The sequence below is a fragment of the Tamandua tetradactyla genome, chromosome 4, assembly GCF_023851605.1.
Source record: "Tamandua tetradactyla isolate mTamTet1 chromosome 4, mTamTet1.pri, whole genome shotgun sequence".
Classification (NCBI taxonomy): Eukaryota; Metazoa; Chordata; class Mammalia; order Pilosa; family Myrmecophagidae; genus Tamandua; species Tamandua tetradactyla.
Window position 1 is genome coordinate 114,879,563 of NC_135330.1, and position 18,413 is coordinate 114,897,975.

General features: G+C 37.6%; 2 long non-coding RNA genes and 1 other non-coding gene across 7 annotated transcripts in view; 2 read left to right on the top strand and 1 right to left on the bottom strand.

Moving 5' to 3' along the window:
• Window positions 1-18,413, top strand: part of LOC143681349 (uncharacterized) — a 173,006-nt gene that overhangs the window by 135,226 nt on the left and 19,367 nt on the right. The window lies entirely within an intron of this gene.
• On the bottom strand, window positions 251-12,679 carry LOC143681351 (uncharacterized). The gene is made up of 3 exons (XR_013174557.1): window positions 12,570-12,679; window positions 2,893-2,966; window positions 251-531 (listed from the first exon to the last, which is right to left on the bottom strand). It is a non-coding gene; the product is annotated as an uncharacterized LOC143681351 (long non-coding RNA).
• LOC143681987 (U2 spliceosomal RNA) lies at window positions 11,756-11,946 on the top strand. Its single transcript, XR_013175019.1, has one exon. It is a non-coding gene; the product is annotated as a U2 spliceosomal RNA (small nuclear RNA).

Genomic DNA, 18,413 nt, shown 5'->3' on the forward strand with positions numbered 1-18,413 from the left:
TATGGTGATCTTTTCTGGTGTGAACTGGGGAGGATGGACCACTTGCCTCACCCATGCAGCAGGTAAGCTGGGTCATGGGTTTATGAAGAACCATCTTCAATAATGCAATGTAGTCACTGTTTCTGGCTTAATTCCAACCAAGCAGTCATGTGGAGAAATGAAAAGGAATGGTGAATGAAAAAGGTGACCTAATTCTCCACTGAAAGCATTTTCAGTCAAAGGCTTGAGTACATTTTAATTATACCTGGGCCCAGGAGCCCTCATCCAGACATAACAGAAGTTCAGAGCGGACTGTCTGTGGCTCTAAAGATGTCTGAGCTAGTGGTTATCTCCAGAGCCTAACTTCACACCAGGATCGTGAGGCAGCAGTGCACAGGGAGAATTGCTGTGGCAACCTGCACTGTTCTCTGCAGAGCTGGGTGACAAGCATTTCATTATGGGTCATGAAGGGCAAAATGCTTCGTTCACATTATTTCCTGTAGAATCCTATTCTTTCTGGTGTTAAAGGTCATCTCCATCCATACAGCTCTTCTAGAAGAAATTTCAAATGTAGTTTAAGGGGAGAATGACAACAGGCTTCTGGCAAACTGGGAACCAACACAGCATTCTGATGAGAAAAGCATGTTGTTTTTAGGACGGGGTGGGAGTGTCAAAGTCACCGTGTGTCCTTTGATGGCAGAACATTCTTAATCTGGAAAGTGAAAGATCTTTCTCTTAAATCAGTCTGTTCCCCCTGACAGAAGTCATAATCTAGACCAGCGTTGGTAAAGATTCTAGTGTTCTGCAGCCTGCTGAACAAGTATTGACAAATCCGACCTGACTATCTCTTAGCTTCGGCTCTGAATCTCAAGTGTCTCATAGTCAAAGTACCCTTTCCCAGCTGTGCCAACTGCAGGAAATGGCAGCTTCTATCAGCACCTGAAGCCCTGATGGTAATGAGTCTCCCTCCTTGCTTATCAGTTTGTGGGAGGAGGGAATTGAGGCTATCTTAGAAATTGTTGCTCATACAGATCCCAAGTCTCAGTTCTAAGGGCCTCACAAGCATAAGCTAATGATTTCTGGCAGCAGCTTGTAAGATATTAAGCAGTCTAGCAGACCTGGCCCTGGAGCACAGATGGGAGTGCTAAGTAATTGTAGTTGGTGTGGTATTTATATTGATAATGCATTATACCATGTACTGTTTTGAAGCTGTTATGTATCCCAGAAAAGACCATATTCTTTTAATCCATTCCTGTTATGGGTGGTGGCTTTTGATTAGGTTATTTCAGTTCAAGGTGGGTCTTAATCCTTTAACTGGAGTCCTTTATGACAAGATAAAAGAAAGCTCAGAGAGAAACACCCAGAGAAGTTTGGAGAAAGTTTAGATAGGAAAGCCCCAGGAGAAAAGCAAGTACTCACAGAAGCTAGAAGAGTCAGAACCTGAAAACAAAGAAGCCCAGGAATGAAGGACCAGCAGACGCCAGCTATGTGACTTCCCATGTGACAGAGGAGAGGAACCCTGGATGCCGGCAGTCTTTCTTCAGAGAAGGTACTGGCCTGATGATGCCTTAATTGAGACATTTCCATGGGTTTAGAACTTTACATTTGGAAACTAATAAATCCCCACTGTAAAAGCCAACCCATTTCTGGCATAATGCATTCCAGCAGCTTCAGTAAACTAAAGCACACCATATTCTTTTGCATGTCATTTCTAAGGATCTCAGGCATACAAAACTTAGTTTAACATCTCATTAGTACGAGACATATCATTTTCATTTAGCTTGCAACTGGAAAAGGTTGCCGGTTTGTTTTTCTTATATTTCCCTTAATCTCCCATTTCCAATTCCATTCCCTTCCCCACTCCAATGGAAAAGTATGTAAAAGTGTATCCTGTCCTTCCAGATCCACCATATATAAACTTATGCCATAGGACCCGGAAATTTTGATCCTGAAATATACCTCAGAGAAATGCTTGTAGACATTTCACAAAGTATTATGCACATGTTTACACACCACAGAGTTGTTCAGGGATAGCAAAGAGATGGAAGCACCTGTATCTATCTGTCACCAAGGGAATAGAGATGTAAATTATGACTTAGATTCATGACAGAATGCTATGTACTGGGCAGACATAATGAATTAAATTCTCATACAGTAGCATAAAAAAGGGACAAAAAGAATGTGATTTAAAGCACAATAACATTTATGTAAAATTTTCAAGCCATACAAATAAAACTACATTGTTTACAAAACACCCTCTTTTTTTTTTAAAGAAAAAAATTGATGTAGTTCATTAAGAATGAAGGACAGAAGGAAAAGGGAAAAATATAAGGGTAAAGGATGGGAAATAATTTTAAAAGAATGGTCTATGGATAGGAAAATCTTGTTTACACTAAATATGTATGCATTCAGAACACTTTACAGACAAATCTGTTTTTAAAATTATAGGTTAGAGTCCAACAAAAATTTTAGAGTTATTCAGCCATAAAAAGAAATAAAATTCTGATACATGCTACAACATGGATGAACCTTGAAGATATTATGTTAGGTGAAATAAGCCAGACACAAAAGGATGAATATTGTGTGGCTTCCACTTATATGAAGTATCTAGACTAAGCAAATTCATAGAAACAGAAAGTAGATTACAGATTACTAGGGATTGGGGAGAAGCATAATGGGGAGTTATTGTCTAATGGGTGCAGAGTTTCTTTTGGAGCTGATGAAAAAAATTTGGGTAAGGATGGTGGTGATGGTATGGAAGCATGACATTGTGAATATAATTAAAGGCACTGAATCTGTACACTTAAAAATAGTTAGAATGGCAAGTTTTATGTTATGTATATGTTAACATGATAAAATTTTTAAATGATGGCATTTATTCAGAGTAATTAACTCTTAAGTATTTCTTTTTACCATTCCTGGGCCATAGCTTCATTGACTTCCCGTACCTGCCTTCTTCCTTTGCTGATATATGGCAAAAGTTTGACCTGTTTGTGATGAAAAAGAAAACCAAGAAGAAGTTTTAGTAATTTGTATTTAGTAGTATCAATTAAAAATTTTTTCTTCAATCTAAAACCATGCTCTTCTTACTTTTCTGGTATTAAATAGCCTTTTCTTTATGAAATGGTGATTTGAATATGTGGTAATTTGTCATGATTTTTGTTTTTAATGTCTTAACTTAGAGAAATTGAAAGTTAGCAAACCTATTTTGTTTCCTCCTGCTCCACTGAGGGGAGAAGGTAGAATTTACTGGTCAGACAAGTCCCAAGTTTGGAAATAACTACTAGATGTGAAGTTTAGAAAAGTGGCTTTGAAGTATATTTCTCTATTAGTATTTAGTCCAAATTGTGGCCAGAGCCATCAGTTCACTATGTGTTCAATTGGGTGTGTCTCATGTTTATTTATATTAAGCCAAGAGCTGAGATTTTGAAAGAAAAAAAGGTAATCTGGTCTTCTTTTCTTTTCTTTTTTCTTTATTAGAGAAGTTGTGTGTTTACAGAACAATCATGCATAAAATACAGGATTCAAAATTGGAACATTTGTTACTATTGATGATAGCCCATTTTTATAATTGTGCTATTGACTGAAGTCCTTGGTTTAACTTAGGTTTCATTATTTGTATAGTGTAGTACCATGAATTTTTAAAAAGCTTTATTCTGTTATCATGTATACAATCTAACAATCCCATTTTTAATCATATTCAGATATATATTTCAAGGCTGTTAATTGCATGCACAATGTTGGGCTACCGTCACCACCATCCATTACTAAAACACTTCCATCATTTCAAATAGGAATGTACATTTTAAACTTTAACTTTCTATTCTCTATCCCCATCCAGTCCCCTGGTAACTTATATCCTAGATTCTGATTGTAATGAATCTGCTTATTCTAACTGTTTCAAATCAGTGAGATCATATAATATTTCTCCTTTTATGTCCATCAAGAATCAACATGGTGTCTTCGAGGTCCATCCATGTTGTCATATGTATCAGGACATCATTCTTTTTGGTAGCCGAATATTCCATGTCTGTATATACTGCATTTTATGTACCGATTCATTCGTTGATGTACACTTGGGTAGCTTCTGTCTTTTGGCAATTGTGAATAAAGTCGCTATGAACAGCAGTGTGAAAATATCTGTTCCATTCCGTTTTCAGTTCTTTTGGGTATGCACATGCTAGTGGGATTGCTGGATCATAAGGTAGGTACTTCTATACTTACCTTGCTGAAGTACCACCCTGCAGTGGACTGCCACAAGAGTGGGGGTGGGGTATGCGGTGGGGGGAGGGTTGTCAGTAGCCATGACGTGGAGAAAACGATTTATATTTCTTTACTGTAATTTATCTGCCCATTCCTCCTACTCTTCCCTAGATGCTGTACAGTGTTCTTCTGGCTTCTGGAGTTTCAAAATAATTGTTTCAGGCAGTTCCAGCCTGTTTAACTGTTGTTTTGGTTGAAGGATTGAGTCCTGAAGCTCCCCACTCCATCATTTTCCCCAGAAGTTCTCTTCCTTCTTTTTAAAATAACAGATATAGATCTCCTTTTAAGGGGACATAACATTGTTGGTACTCCACGATTCATGTTTATTTTCCATAAGAAGCCTTCTTTGGGAAAGCTACCTATACTTGAAGACTGCCAGCAATATCGGTTTTTAATGGACCTGCCACTGGTCCTTTCAAAGAGGATGTTGGCTTCTTTTGGGATTCTCCATTATACTCCCATTATGGTAGCATGTTATTTAAGTCACTTTCAGAAAAAAATTGGTTTCAAATCATGGTACCTTAACTTATTGGGCAAGTTATTTAAGTTTGTTAAGCCTGAATTTGTTTATGTGAAAAATAGCCTCATAGGGTTATTAGGATAATAGTAAGGATAAATAAATAAAATAGTATGGATCCAAGGAGATGGCTAGGTTGAATTCTGGTGTCAGCACTAAATGTATGAACTATAATTTATTGATTTCTTTTTTGCTATTTTATTTTAAGCTACCCAGCATGGCACTTTGTTTGGCACTTTTAATTTATAATGCTGTAAGATGCCCATGCATAGGTTACATTCTTATTGGGGTAGGATCAGAGGAGAAATAGAATTTGTCTTAGTTGAATATTGACAGTCATGGTTCTAGAAGTACAAAAGGAATTGAATAGTAATGGTTGAGGGCATATTTAATACCTTTGTGTATCTCAGAAATTTACTAATATCTGTAACAAAAATCCGTGTGTTTAACTAAGGGGAACCTAATTAAAGCATTCTCTGTGGAACTTATTTCTTTATGTAAAACAGTCTTTCTTTACTTTTTTCTGGGCCTCAAATTGGAAAGATCAAATTGATAGGATACATAGCAACAGTATTTCAAATTTCCTTTACCTCCTCTTTAAAAAGTTTTCTAAGAAACATCTTGACATTTATCATTTTTGCAGGTTCTCACATAATGTGTAGAATGAAAAACAATCATCCTTCAGGGAAAGTCTAATTTTGGATATAATTAGATTTTGTTTATTTAACTGGTGCTGCCATTGGATTCTGCAAATTGCAGACATCATAATGACACTTCCAGGAACTAGTGCCAAAGGACATGAAAAATATCTGGTTACCAAGGAGAAGTCTAGTGATGCCTTATCTTTGTGGAGAGGAGGTGACAGAAATCAGTGGCTATATAAAACTAATAGAAGAGAACTAGGAGTTCATTAGTATTTATAGCTTTTTCAAAAAGCAATAGAAGAGTGCTCCAGTGGTATGTTGAAATAGTAAAATATTCTTGTCTAACCCTCTTGACGGGTACATCATTAAGGTTTAATGCATCCATGATCTGGGAGCAAATAGAAATGTTATTTCCCAGGTGCCCTGAAATTCAATTGAGAACATTTGTTAAGTGATGAGATCATTTTCTTGTGTCTTGGGATGATATAATTAGAAACATTTATCCGTTAGGAAAAGTTTTAGATCCCAATGCTGTACCTACCACTGACCTGAATATTTATCACTGTTCCTCAGAGTGCCACCAAACCAAAGGTATCACCAAGACCTAAGGTCACATTAGGTTTTGTTTAGTTAGCTCAGCCATTCTTATCAAAGGGTGCCATTTTATGTATTTTACTCTTTTTTTTTTTAGTTGCTAGTGCATGGCTGATATTATTTAAAGCAACAGGCCAAATTTAAACTAAAAGATAATGAGAAACAGATGTGAATGTACATGTGGGACATTTGATGAGACAAAAAAAGCCAGGAACAAAAAAACTGCAATGGTGTGGTCACCTTTAGAAAATGCTTGTAAGAAAACAAAGGCCTAGATTGTAAGCTTTTAGAGCAGACACATTAAGTCTGGAATGGTAATTATTATTTCTGGATTTTGAGAGTCTATTTTATATATATAACCTGGTATTTAGAGATAAGAATGAAGCTGAGCAGGTTGGGGTTAAAGTAATTCAGAACATAGGGGTAAAGAAGACAGTGTCTATATTAGACCACACATACCCCTTGAGACCAATGGAAGAAAGGTTTATTTGATCTAAAATTAAATTTTCTGTAGTACATAATCTAATTCAATCTATCTGTATAGCTCATTTGAACAACTGAAACACAGAAAGCACAGAATAAGAAAGAGGTCCTTTAATCCTGTATAGATTATTGGAATGCCTGGAAGCATCCTAGAGTGTATTAAGTAGATAATCAAAAAGTATTGGCAAAGTCCCCTGAGGGAGGGGAGAAAGACTATGGAACTATTAAATCTTACCATCAGGGAATCTCCTGATACTATGTCAAACCATAGGGATACCCAAATCTATAGGCCATGCCCTTGATCATGAGGCTTACTCTTGTGAAGCTTATGTAGATAGCATAGAAGTTAAACTACCTATAGGCATGCCTAAGAGTTACTTCTGGTGGACCTCTGTTGTTGCTCAGATGTGGCCTCAGTCTCTCTAAGCCCAACTCTGCAAGTGAAATCATTGCCCTCCCTGCTACATGGGACATGACATCCAGGGGTGAAAGTCTCCCTGGTAGCATGGGAGATGACTCCCAGGGATGAATCCAGGCCTGGCACTGTAGGATCAACAATTCCATCCTGACCAAAAGGGGGAAAAGAACTGTAATTAATAAAGTATCAGTGGCAGAGAGAGTTCAAATGGAGTCAAGAGGCTACTCTGAAGGTTGCTCTTACCCAAGCTTCAGGTAGATCTTGCTACCTGTCATAACCTACCAATCCCCAACCAGGACCATTCCAGCCAATCCTAAAGAACACCTAGGGCAATACATAAGATTCCACAAGGATTCCAGGCACTAGAGTAACTTTCCAGAATCCTACAACCTCCAGAAGGGTCCCTGGTCCAGATAAGTCCTGAAACCTAGACCAGCCTCTCCAGAACATCAGATAGTTCCATCTCCCTACCCCATATTAGTGACAGACCCTTCCAATAGCAAAAATTGAGAATTGCCATAGCCCAAACAACCCCAAAGAGAGGTATGGAAAGATCAAAGGTGATGGTGGAATTTTATATAGAAGATAGGACTTAACAAATGAATATGAATGCTGAATCATTAAATTGATACCTCTTTTAGTCTACAGTATTTAATTTAATTTAATTTTTTTTTTTTTACATGGGCAGGCACTGGGAATCGAACCCAGGTCCTTGGGCATGGCAGGCAAGCACTCTTACCTGCTGAGCCACTGTGGCCTGCCCTACAGTATTTTAGAGCAGGTAGAAGTAAAAACCTATGTGGTAGTTAGATTCAGTTGTCAACTTGGCCGGGTGAGCATACCTAGTTTTGTTGCTGCGAACATAAGCCAATGGTATGTGAACCTCATCTGCTGCTAATTACATCTGCAGTCAGCTAGGAGGCATGCCTGCTACAATAAAGGACGTTTGACTTAATTGGCTGATGCTTAAATGAGAGACCCCAAGGTAACACAGCCCAAGCAGCTCAGCATTCCTCATCTCAGCACTAGCAGCTCAGCCCAGGCCTTTGGAGGTGCAGAAAGAAGTTACCCAGGGGAAAGTTGTTGGAACCCAGGGGCCTGGAGAGAAGGCCAGCAGAGACCATCCTGTGCTTTCCCACGTAAGAAAGAACCTCAGTGGAAAGTTAGCTGCCTTTCCTCTGAAGAACTGACAAACTAAATCCCCTTTTATTAAAAGCCAATCTGTCTCTGGTGTGTTGAATTCCGGCAGCTAGCAAACTAGAACAACCTAAAATTGTAAAATTGTAACCCATATCAAAGTCTGAAATATGTTCTACAACTAATTGTGGTCCTAGCTTGGAAATTTATAGCTTTTGTATATATGTTATTTTTCACAAAAAAAAGAAGGAAAAAAAGTAGATTGTGATGATAAAAAAGTATTTAAGCCCTCTAGCCTCCTATATTCTGGAGCACCTAGAAGGAAAAATCTGAGAGGATCATATGGTAGCCCATGACAAACTCTGGGATCTGTCCTGTAACTACTTTGTGAAGAGTGCTTTGAAAACTATTGCTTTTTTATTTCTTTGCTTTGTATACATGTTATACTATGCAACAACAACAACAAAAAAGTTCAAAAGAAAAAAAAAGATAATGAGAAACAGGGAAGTATTGTGAACAAGTGTGATATATGGCATCATTAAGCCCGGGTTTGATCCCTGGCTCTGTTACTTAATAACTATGTGAAACTGTGCCAATTTTCTGGGTCTCAATTTCCTCACATTTGAAGATATAATGCTTATCTGTTAGGGATTTTCTGAGTTTTTGCATCACTCATCAACATGAAATATGTTTTTCCCAATACTCTAAAAGCATTTTAAATTTAATTTTTATTTTCATTATACTAATTGACATATACAGTTTAAGAATTCAAACATTACTACCAGGCTCAAAACAATAATAATAACAAAACATCGGTTTCCTCCCCATTCCTACTCCCTGAAGGCAATCACATTTAACTTTTTTAATTGTTTTATTTTGATTTTTAATCTCTAATTTTATAATATATTTCTGGATTTCCCCCCACATTTAGATTTTATATAATGAATTCCTAATTTGGAAGATGAGAATTTACTTCTCTTAAACCACTCTCAAGACACATTTTCCCCCTGCCCCAAAATAGTTTTATCACAATTTGTAATTAAATTAGCATTTGGTGGTTGCATTATTATGACAATAAAAATGCTCAAGACTGAGCCATGTAATCTACTATGAGGACATTCCTTTCTTATGTAATTTTTCCTCTCTCACATGTTGGTTTTATGGTTTTTAATTCCCCCAGTTTTCTGTTTATTTTTCATCTTCCAAATCTCGACCTGAACTTTAAATAGCCTCTCAACATGTTCAAATGCATCAAATACGTTTCATTTCTTCTTCCTAGAACTTTCATCTTCCTGTTTCAATCTTCACTGTTTCTTTGGACTCTTGGAGACATACCCTTACCAACATGCTGGTAATTCCTTTTGCTTCTCTCCTGTTGTTAGAGTCAGTTTCCCAAATCCTTCTTTCTTAATTACTTTCTTAATTAATGTAAAGCACATTATCTTGCTTCCTAAGAAATAGTGAATAGAAAATAATAAATCCAGTCTGGAATCCAAAGGAAAAGAAAGAATGGTATTTTAAAAAGGAAGAAAAGAGAGAGTGCAAGGGTAGTTCAGTGGTAAAATTCGTTTTTGCCTGCTATGCAGGAGACCAGCATTCAATTCCTTGGCCTATGCACTCCCCTCCTACCCCCCACCAAGAAAAAATTCAACAAATGGTGCTGCAATAGCAGGATACTCACATGGAAAAAAGAATGAAATCTGACCCCCAACATAAAGCATTAAAAAAAAAAAGGAAGAAAACAAAGCAAGAAAAGAGAGAAGGGAAGGAAAAGAAGGGGAGAGAGAAAGAGAGAGGAAGAAAGAGATAAATAAAGAAAAAGAAAAGAAAGCAAGAAAGGAAGAAAGGAGAAAAAAATGAGAAAAGAAAAGAGGAGAAAAGCGTGGTTATTATATAAAGAGGGAGGATGTGGAAAGAGTATTCCTTTTGGGCTGTTGGCAAATACAGCTTGCCTTTCCTATGCATTTCCTTATCTAAATTCTACCTCATTCTTTCTTATCTACCCTGGGAGTGGAAAGTCGTACCATGACCTCTCAAAGCCTCAGTTAGGCCAAGCAATTAATTCACCATAAGTACAAGAGTTTGCTTAGAAGAAATTTTGTTCAGAATAATAGCTCACCGACATATCAAGCACATGCTCTTTGTCAGTCACTATCCTCACATTGGCCCTCTGAGGAGATATTTTTATCCTCAACCTAGAAAACTGAGGGTCAGAGACACTAAGAAACCTGCTCAAGGCCCAACAGCACTGGCCTGTGATTCAAAAGCCTAAGCCTTTAACCACCAAGCAACACTACCATCCCCAGAATGGAGCAGAAATTCTCTCCTGGCACCATTCTGAAGCAAAAAGGGGCCTCAGCCCCTAGCGACCTTGGGGAGGAGTTTTGATTGAAGACACAACTTCTATTTCCTTAGACAGGAGAGGATTTCCACTCCACTCCTGAGGAGGGAAAGAAGGGCAAGAACACCACTGCTTCTCTCTACTCCCTTTGCTTAACGCTCCTTAGAGAAATAGAAGTAATATCTGATATATGAGCTTGGAAGAAGAACTAGTATACCCAGCGCAACATCTTGATTTCTCCTTCTCCAGCTGCTTCCAAGCATGCATTTTCTGTTAACATATGTGATAAACTTTGCAGAGCAGCCTCTGCCCCAGGGAGAGGCCTGTAATGGTCCTGCTGACTCAAGCAGCAGAAGGCCAAGAATTCCTAACTCCCTGTGAGCTATAGCAAGCCCATCTGGATAGACATGTAAAAAGCTATTTTCCAGTCATTTGTATATCTAAGGACATGGATGGTTTGACCTCCATCTCTCTGTCTCTTCTGTTTAATTTCTCAATTGGGTTCAAATTCAGGAAGGGATATACAGGATATTTTTTATTAGCCTCCCTCAAACCCAAAAAGATTAACTGTAAATTTTGGAAATGTACAAATCTGGATTTGAATCTAAGTTTCTTCATTTACTTTGTGTTTAGTTTTCTGGCTGTTAAAGTAATGGATTATCTTAACAAGAGGAATTTATTGGTTCTCAGTTTCCGAGGTCAGAAGGCTTATTTACTCCCAGGGTCAGTATCTTCTGGCTGTCTGGCAATCTTTTGGTTCTTTGGCTTTTCCATCACATGGCAATGCACATGGCGGTGTCTTCTCCTCTCTCTTCTGGGTTCCACTGACTTCCAATTTCTGACTGTTCCCCATGGCATCTCTGTCTAGCCTTCATTCTGTTTATAAAGGACTTCAGATTAGAGCCCAGCCTGATTCAATTTAAGATGAAGTGACATCTTAAATAGATCTTATGTATAATGATTCCATTCCAAATCCAGGCTGTGGAACAAGACCAAGAGCATGTCCAAACTAGGGTACCCCGTTCAGTCCGCCACACTAGGTATATAACTTTAGTCCAGTTACTTAAATTCTCTGAATTTGAGTTTCTTCCTCAACTTCAAAGTAGATAATAATGCCCACATCACAAGACTGTTCTAACAATTAAATGAGATAAAGCATATAGATCCTTTTGCACCTAGTAAACATCTAATGTTTGTGGGTTTCTTTCCCTTTTTATCCTTCTATTGGTCAATCCAGCTTTTATGATTTGTTATTATTAAAGAAATAAGAAATACATCTTTCTTTTTATGTAACCCCTCATGGCAAATATTTAATTTCATTTTTATAACTTATAGGTACAGATAATAAAACAAATTTGGGTAAATAAAAAGTCTCACTGATCGCTTCTTGGCCTTTTGGCTAAGATCAAGTGTAGTATCTGTTCTTATCAGTTTAATATCTGATACATCCTCTATCCAAGGACAATATATTAAATGGATTTTTGGAGTTAGGAGATGGAATAGGAGCTTGCTCCGTCCACTCCACCCATCGACCTGGTATTGCAGTGCTTCTAGGAACAGTGCACCCCTCTCGGGGGAACAATAAATGTATAAAGTAAAAAAAAGTTTCACTGAGTTTGTACTGGTCTTCATAGCTTAAATCTTTGAGTAGATTCATCCCACTGAAAGCAATACGTCTGATATAACCAGCAGCATACACATTTTTTTTTAACATATGATTGGATTGTAGTAACTAGACTCTTGAAAGGGAGTCACAAAATAGAAATTTGAATGAGAAAAATAAGCTAAACCTTTTAGACTTCAGAGTTTTTATTTTGACCTCAATTTGGTTTGCTATATTATTTATACAGAGGAAGAAAGAGATTAAATATCTTTAGATTCAAAGCAACTCAGTATCTTTTGAGTTTCATTATTCAATTCTTTCACATATGTCCTGTGGGAGAACTAAAGTCTTAGATGTCAGAAGTCAGAAAATACTGTTTTGTCCAGTGGGTCCATGATTTCAATCTCTTATGTAGAAAGATAGCAAAAGCAAACAATCAAACAGCTGAGAGATAAGAGGGAACATGTCTCACTGATATACAGCTCGACACTATTTTCTTTCAGAAGAAGGGACAAACTAGTGTGTGACATTGGAGTCAATAAGTAGTCAACCCCAGTGAGCAGATCTAGGCTCTGTGCTTAAAATATTACCTGGGCCAAGGGAGAAGACAGTTGTTGCCAGGGCCCCTTGAACATGGAGTTTACAAAGGTTCTACCTCAGGATGTGACAAGGTATAGAGTGGGCCTAGCTCCATGGAGGCAAAGACTCAGTAACACAGAGCTCAGAGAGTTCTGCTTGATTCCCAGCTCAAAGTTGGAGTTCTGGCAATGCTAATTTTGATAGGAATTATATAGGCCAGGTGAGCAGCACACAGGCCATTTTGATCCCTTGCCATAGATTTTTTAAATCTCTGCCTTTCCTTCAACTTTAGATTTCTTCCTGCTCTGGCTCCAGATCAAGGAAAAGAAATAACAGAAAGGTCATGTTTCCTTCAGTTCTGGAGGTTTGTGCACCCTGAACCAATGATGAAGAGTATGAAAAGAGAAGAGGGATACACCAGCTGACTTATTCTGTACCCAGGACCCATCCTCAACTACCCTCTCAGAAGTCCATTTTTGTTTGCTCAAACTCAACCCTATTCTTTAGAAAGAATCAAAAGGGCGTCACCTACCCCTCTTGCCTACTGGTTTAGAAAAGGAGGTAGAATAGACAGAAGTAGGCAGTGGTCATGTAGTCTAAACTTCCACCTCTCTGTAGTTTTATTTCTAGTCTTCAAGGTCACTAATTCAGTGTTTAACCATCCACCCTATAATGGTATGAAGGGTTATGTCTGCCATAACTTTTGGATTGCCACCAGGGGTGGGGAACTGAAACAAATTAAGGGTGTTATTCCCAAGTTGTAGAAAGTATGGCGATATGGCTCCCTTCAAGATGTAGTGTCTGAGATATGATGTAGCTTGTCCATTATGAAAAAATGTCAACATCTATTTTTCTTTGGATCTTAATTAATAGAAGGTGTTATGAGACTGTATGAAGACTCCTTACTCTCTATTTAATGGTTGCCTTTAACATTGTTGATTAACTTGCTAGACAGTAGCTCTAACATTTCAATAGTAGAACAGGAAAGATACATGCTTTCAACTGAGACAAAAGTTAGTACATCCTAGCAGCAATCTATTTGCATTTCTTAGGTTCAGAAAGGAAAGGGCATCATCTCCTTAATGTTGGGGTGAGATTAGGGAGAAGAAAAGTGCCCTAATTGAGGAAGCCAATCGATTTTATCCCAGTTCAAGGAAAGATTAGCCTTCCTAGGAAAGAAGGGCATGTTTAGGCATCATTACTGAGGAATATTTAGGATCTGTGAAAAATCCTAACAATGATATATACTTATATCATATTGTTATCCAGTAATCAAGGCAATTGATGACAATTATTGAGTTGTTTCATCTTAGTCATGTGCCAAATTTCCCAAACTCTCACTGGAGTTCTGGCAACAAATGGAATTTAATAACCTTTCTCTGGTTGAACCAATAACTTAGGCTTATTATTATGATATTATTTGGTTTCTTCTTTCTTCCCTTCCCACCTCCCACAGAAAGGTAACCCTTCACTGAGAAAACTCTGTTATCTGCCAAGGAAATTTTAATATTATGGGTTAAAATGAAGTTGTTGCAGATTCCTGCATCTTAGAGACTCAAATATCTGAACTTTTATATAGTCATAGGTATTATGAAAATTCTCCTGGTTTACTTTGCAAAAGTAACTTAAGCTTTCCTGAGGAACTGGCATGTGGTTCTTGGAGGGTAAAACCACGTATATTTCTTCTAGATATATTATCTGGCCCAACCCATAGATTTCCTGTTCTAGTATTCAACCCTGTTGTGGATAATGACTGTGTGACATCTTGCAAATGTAAAGGAGCTATTAGACTATAACCCACATTTTAGTTTGCATAACTCCACTCTCCTTGCCCAACCTTCCCTCAAAACTTTAACTGGATGCAACTTCCTGCCTGAGCTAAACTCTGTGCTGGCTGTAGTATATATACTGTCTTCTTTCTCATGCTTCATTACTTACTATCAGATCTCAGTGATGAAATGTTAGAGGCTTTGGGGAATTTTAATGATGGGAACTACCAGCTATAAAAATATTGACTCATAGGTCTTAAAAACATTGAAATAGGTACAAGACCTTGCCTCTTTCTATTCTGCTCTGTAAAATGTCCTGGTCTGGTATAAGTATCATATTACAGGTGAGTGTTTCTCAAAATTTAGCATACTGCATGCCTGAAAATTACCTGGTGAACCTATTAAAACACAGACTGCTGGACCCCCAGAATTTCTGATTTAGTAGGTTTGGGGTTGGGGCCTAAGGATTTACATTTCTAACAAATTTCTTGGTAATGCTGAGACTACTGGTCCGAGGACCCCGCATTGAGAATCACGGTTAGAATGAAAGGGACAGATACCTGTGAGGTGGAGCAAGGGTGACTAACTCATCCCTGTTTTTCTGGGACTTTCCAAATTTTAACTCCGCAATTCCATATCCAGGAACTCCCTCAGTCCCTAGCAAATGAGGACATTAGATGCCCTAGGTGATACTGACAAATATTTTTTAGTTTAAATAGAAATCGTGTAATCCTTAATATTTCTGAAAAACATTTTCAAGAATGCTCTATTGTGATGTTATGTTTAGATGATGAACAGAATTTCAAAATCACCATGGGTTTAAGATAGCCCATATGTCTAGTATTCATATCTCTGAAAATATAAATGGCCTCACAGTATCCAGTAATAACAGTAATGAGCAGTTACTGAGGTCCTAAAGCTCTGTACAGCTCTGCGTTAGTATTTTGCATCTCTTATGTTTAATTCCTACAATTCAACAATACAGCTTATTAGGAATTACACTTAATACAGATGGAAATCTGAAAGCTCACAGTGATTACAGGTGATACAGCTAGTTCCTATGCAATGGGGATTTGAGCTCAGATGCCCTGGCTCCAAAGCTTGCATTCTTTCCTGTATGATGATCTGAGAAGTATTTGTTATTCCTAGGGTTTAGCAGTTGCCGTCCCTTATTAGCTGCAGATATTCCAGGCCAGTCTTATGGGGGCTGATTATTTAAAGTGCACTGATTCTGAAATTATAGTGCCTGTCACCACATAAACACTGGTGTCTGCTAATAGGCTCAGGGGTTCTACAGACAGCTTTAGAAAAAACTGGAAGAAGCAGAAAAGCAGCCAGTTATTCTTTCTAAAATAAAAAACATTGTTATCAAAAGCAACTTAATTTTAATTTTAATATTAAATTATCTCACATATGTAAGTCAAAATGATATAGAATAAAATCTTAGCTATAATTTCAACTGTAAGTCATTACTTATTGTAAAGAACAGTATTCTTTCTTTTCCCCTCCTGGAACACCTTTAATTTACCATCTGCATTTTTTCTAATCACAGGCAAGCCCCAGATCTTTGTCCTCTTCATGGCACTGCCAGCAGCTGGGGATTAAATTCCCTGTGCTGTTTTTCTTACTCTCCCTCCAATGGGAAAGCTACTGAAGGTTTTGTATTTTAACTTGTTCAGTCTCAGGAATAGCTTATCCTTTTTCTGAAAGAGAGCTGTTTCCACGTCTTGGAAAGCTCCAGACTATTTTTTTCCTATTCTGTGATCTGTCCTTTCCAAGGCCAGATCATAGTGCGGGGTGGCGGGTGGAAATCTTGTCAAAATAGGTTTCTCACCACTTCCACTCCACCCCCCACCCACCCCCACCCCCATGCTTTTCACCTTGATAATTTTCGTCCAATCAGGAAAATTACCTCTTCAACTCATGAACCTCATTCAGTGAATTTCTCTTTCCTATTTCTTTACCAAACCCTAATAAGCATTGAATCAATTCTTTGCTTAATCTGTCAGTTCTGTGACTCAAAAAAGGACAATCTTTTTGTTTTGGTTACTTTAAATATATTTGAATAAGTCAGAAATGTATTTGAGAGCTTGAGTTGATAATTTCCTCATTCAGGGTGTTCTCAATACTTAGCAGCCTTTCACATTTATGTAACTGCCACAGACCACACTTATTATGAAGCATTCCATGCTCCCCTTTCCTTCTTTCTTGCTTTCTCTGAAACAGAATTACACTGTTTAGTTTTTTTTTTACTATTATTATCTCACTATAAGAAAATAAAAGTTATGAAAGCAGAAACTCTCCAAGATTTCTAGCATCTCTGAACAAACACTAGCAAACTGCGTTGTCCCAGGTTCTGCAAATAGCAACCACATTCTCCCTTCTTTATGCCAACATTTAAAAGTCAAATGTCCCATGAACCAGACACAAGGCAAGGAAACATTTGTTTTCTTTACTTTCTTCATAATCAAATGAGAAAGATTATTAATAGAAAACAGAATAAACATAAACACCCAACTTCATGACATTTTTACTTATTAGGAGTCTCACAAACAAAGTAAAAGTGTTCTAACATTAGCATTTCAAATTAAGATAATTGTGGAAAGTTTAAGAAATGGCCAGATTTATTTTAAATGCAAAATGCCTTTTGCTGTTTGCTCATAAGATCAAATTCTCCCTTTTTTGGCAAAGACAGGGGATGATATTTTAAACTCTGTACTAAGCCAGATAAAAGTTGCTGGTGGTTTCTTCCTCTTCAGAGCGTAAACCAGCAGAGCCCCCACCAGGCTTTCCACGGGCTATTTCCTGACCTGGAGCAAGGGCTGTGTTGGGACATGGGGCTACTTTGATATCTTTATTTCAGGGAAGCTAGGCTACAGCCTTTCTTTTGAGTTTCTGATTGGCAAACTCCAAGGAATACAATCAATTAGCTAATAACTCCTTTCAGTACAAGCCCAAAGGATCGTAATTCAGCCAGAAGTTAGCCAATTGGGTTTGCAACAAATGCAACTTCTCCTGCAATACTTCTTCCTGAACCTTGACTTTTTCCAAAGAGCTAGCAATTGCTACCGAGTTATTTGTTGCTAACCAGTGAGCAGCGTGCAGAAACAGGATTTCAACTAGAATGCCAATTTGATGATGTTTGTTCAATCATTGACATACTGTATTTCCTCGTTAGAATAGCTGAAGATTCACCAGAAATTGTGGGGATGTGGGAGATTATAAATACAAATTAGAGAACTAGACTGATTGATAATTTAATTTCCAGAATAGTCAGAATATTTAGGATTGTTTAATCTGGTGTGGGCTAAAGTTTGCATTTCATTATTAGGGAATGAATGTTTTGTCAAGCAAATTTATAGCATAAAGTTAGTTAAATAGTGCATTGCAACCTACTGAAAAGAATAAGGTATAATTATTATCTTTTTTGATGCTTTATTTTTATAGATCTTGAATGGAGGAGAATATAGTATTTTATTTAACAATGAAGACTTTTTAAATTTTCTCATGTAGTGATTGAAATAATTTTCTTACATGAAAGCAAGTAGATGAAGCATCAAGTTTAGAAAGACTCACAATAGACTGCCAGGAATTTTGGTTTCAATACTTCACTTCTCAATTAGCTTTTTAGTTTTATACTTTTTAATTAGCGTCTGTTATATTGTCACTATTGTCATATTATGATTGTAGGTAATTTGATGAAGAAAGCCATCACATCTAGTATAACTAAGAATGATTTTTCTGTGGCATAGTATGCCCTTGAATTGGGAGTACTATAGCAAACCTTTTTTCTTCATATTGAAGACTTTCCCCTTTATATTCCAGCCAATATAATTTCCTTTTAGGGCAGCCAAAAGGCAAAAGAAAACCATTTTCCAGCTTCAGCAGCAGGACACTCCATACAAAAGACCTGAGGTGTGAAGCTGGATGAGGAGCTGGCCACCTGCTGAAGCCAAGCAGCTCACACATCAGCTGAGACCCCACTGCTGGCAAAAAGTGGTGCCGGCTGGTCTTCAGTACTCAGACCACAGACAGAATTTTACTTGCATCTGATTTGGTTAAGAAAACGCAAAGAACAAATACTGG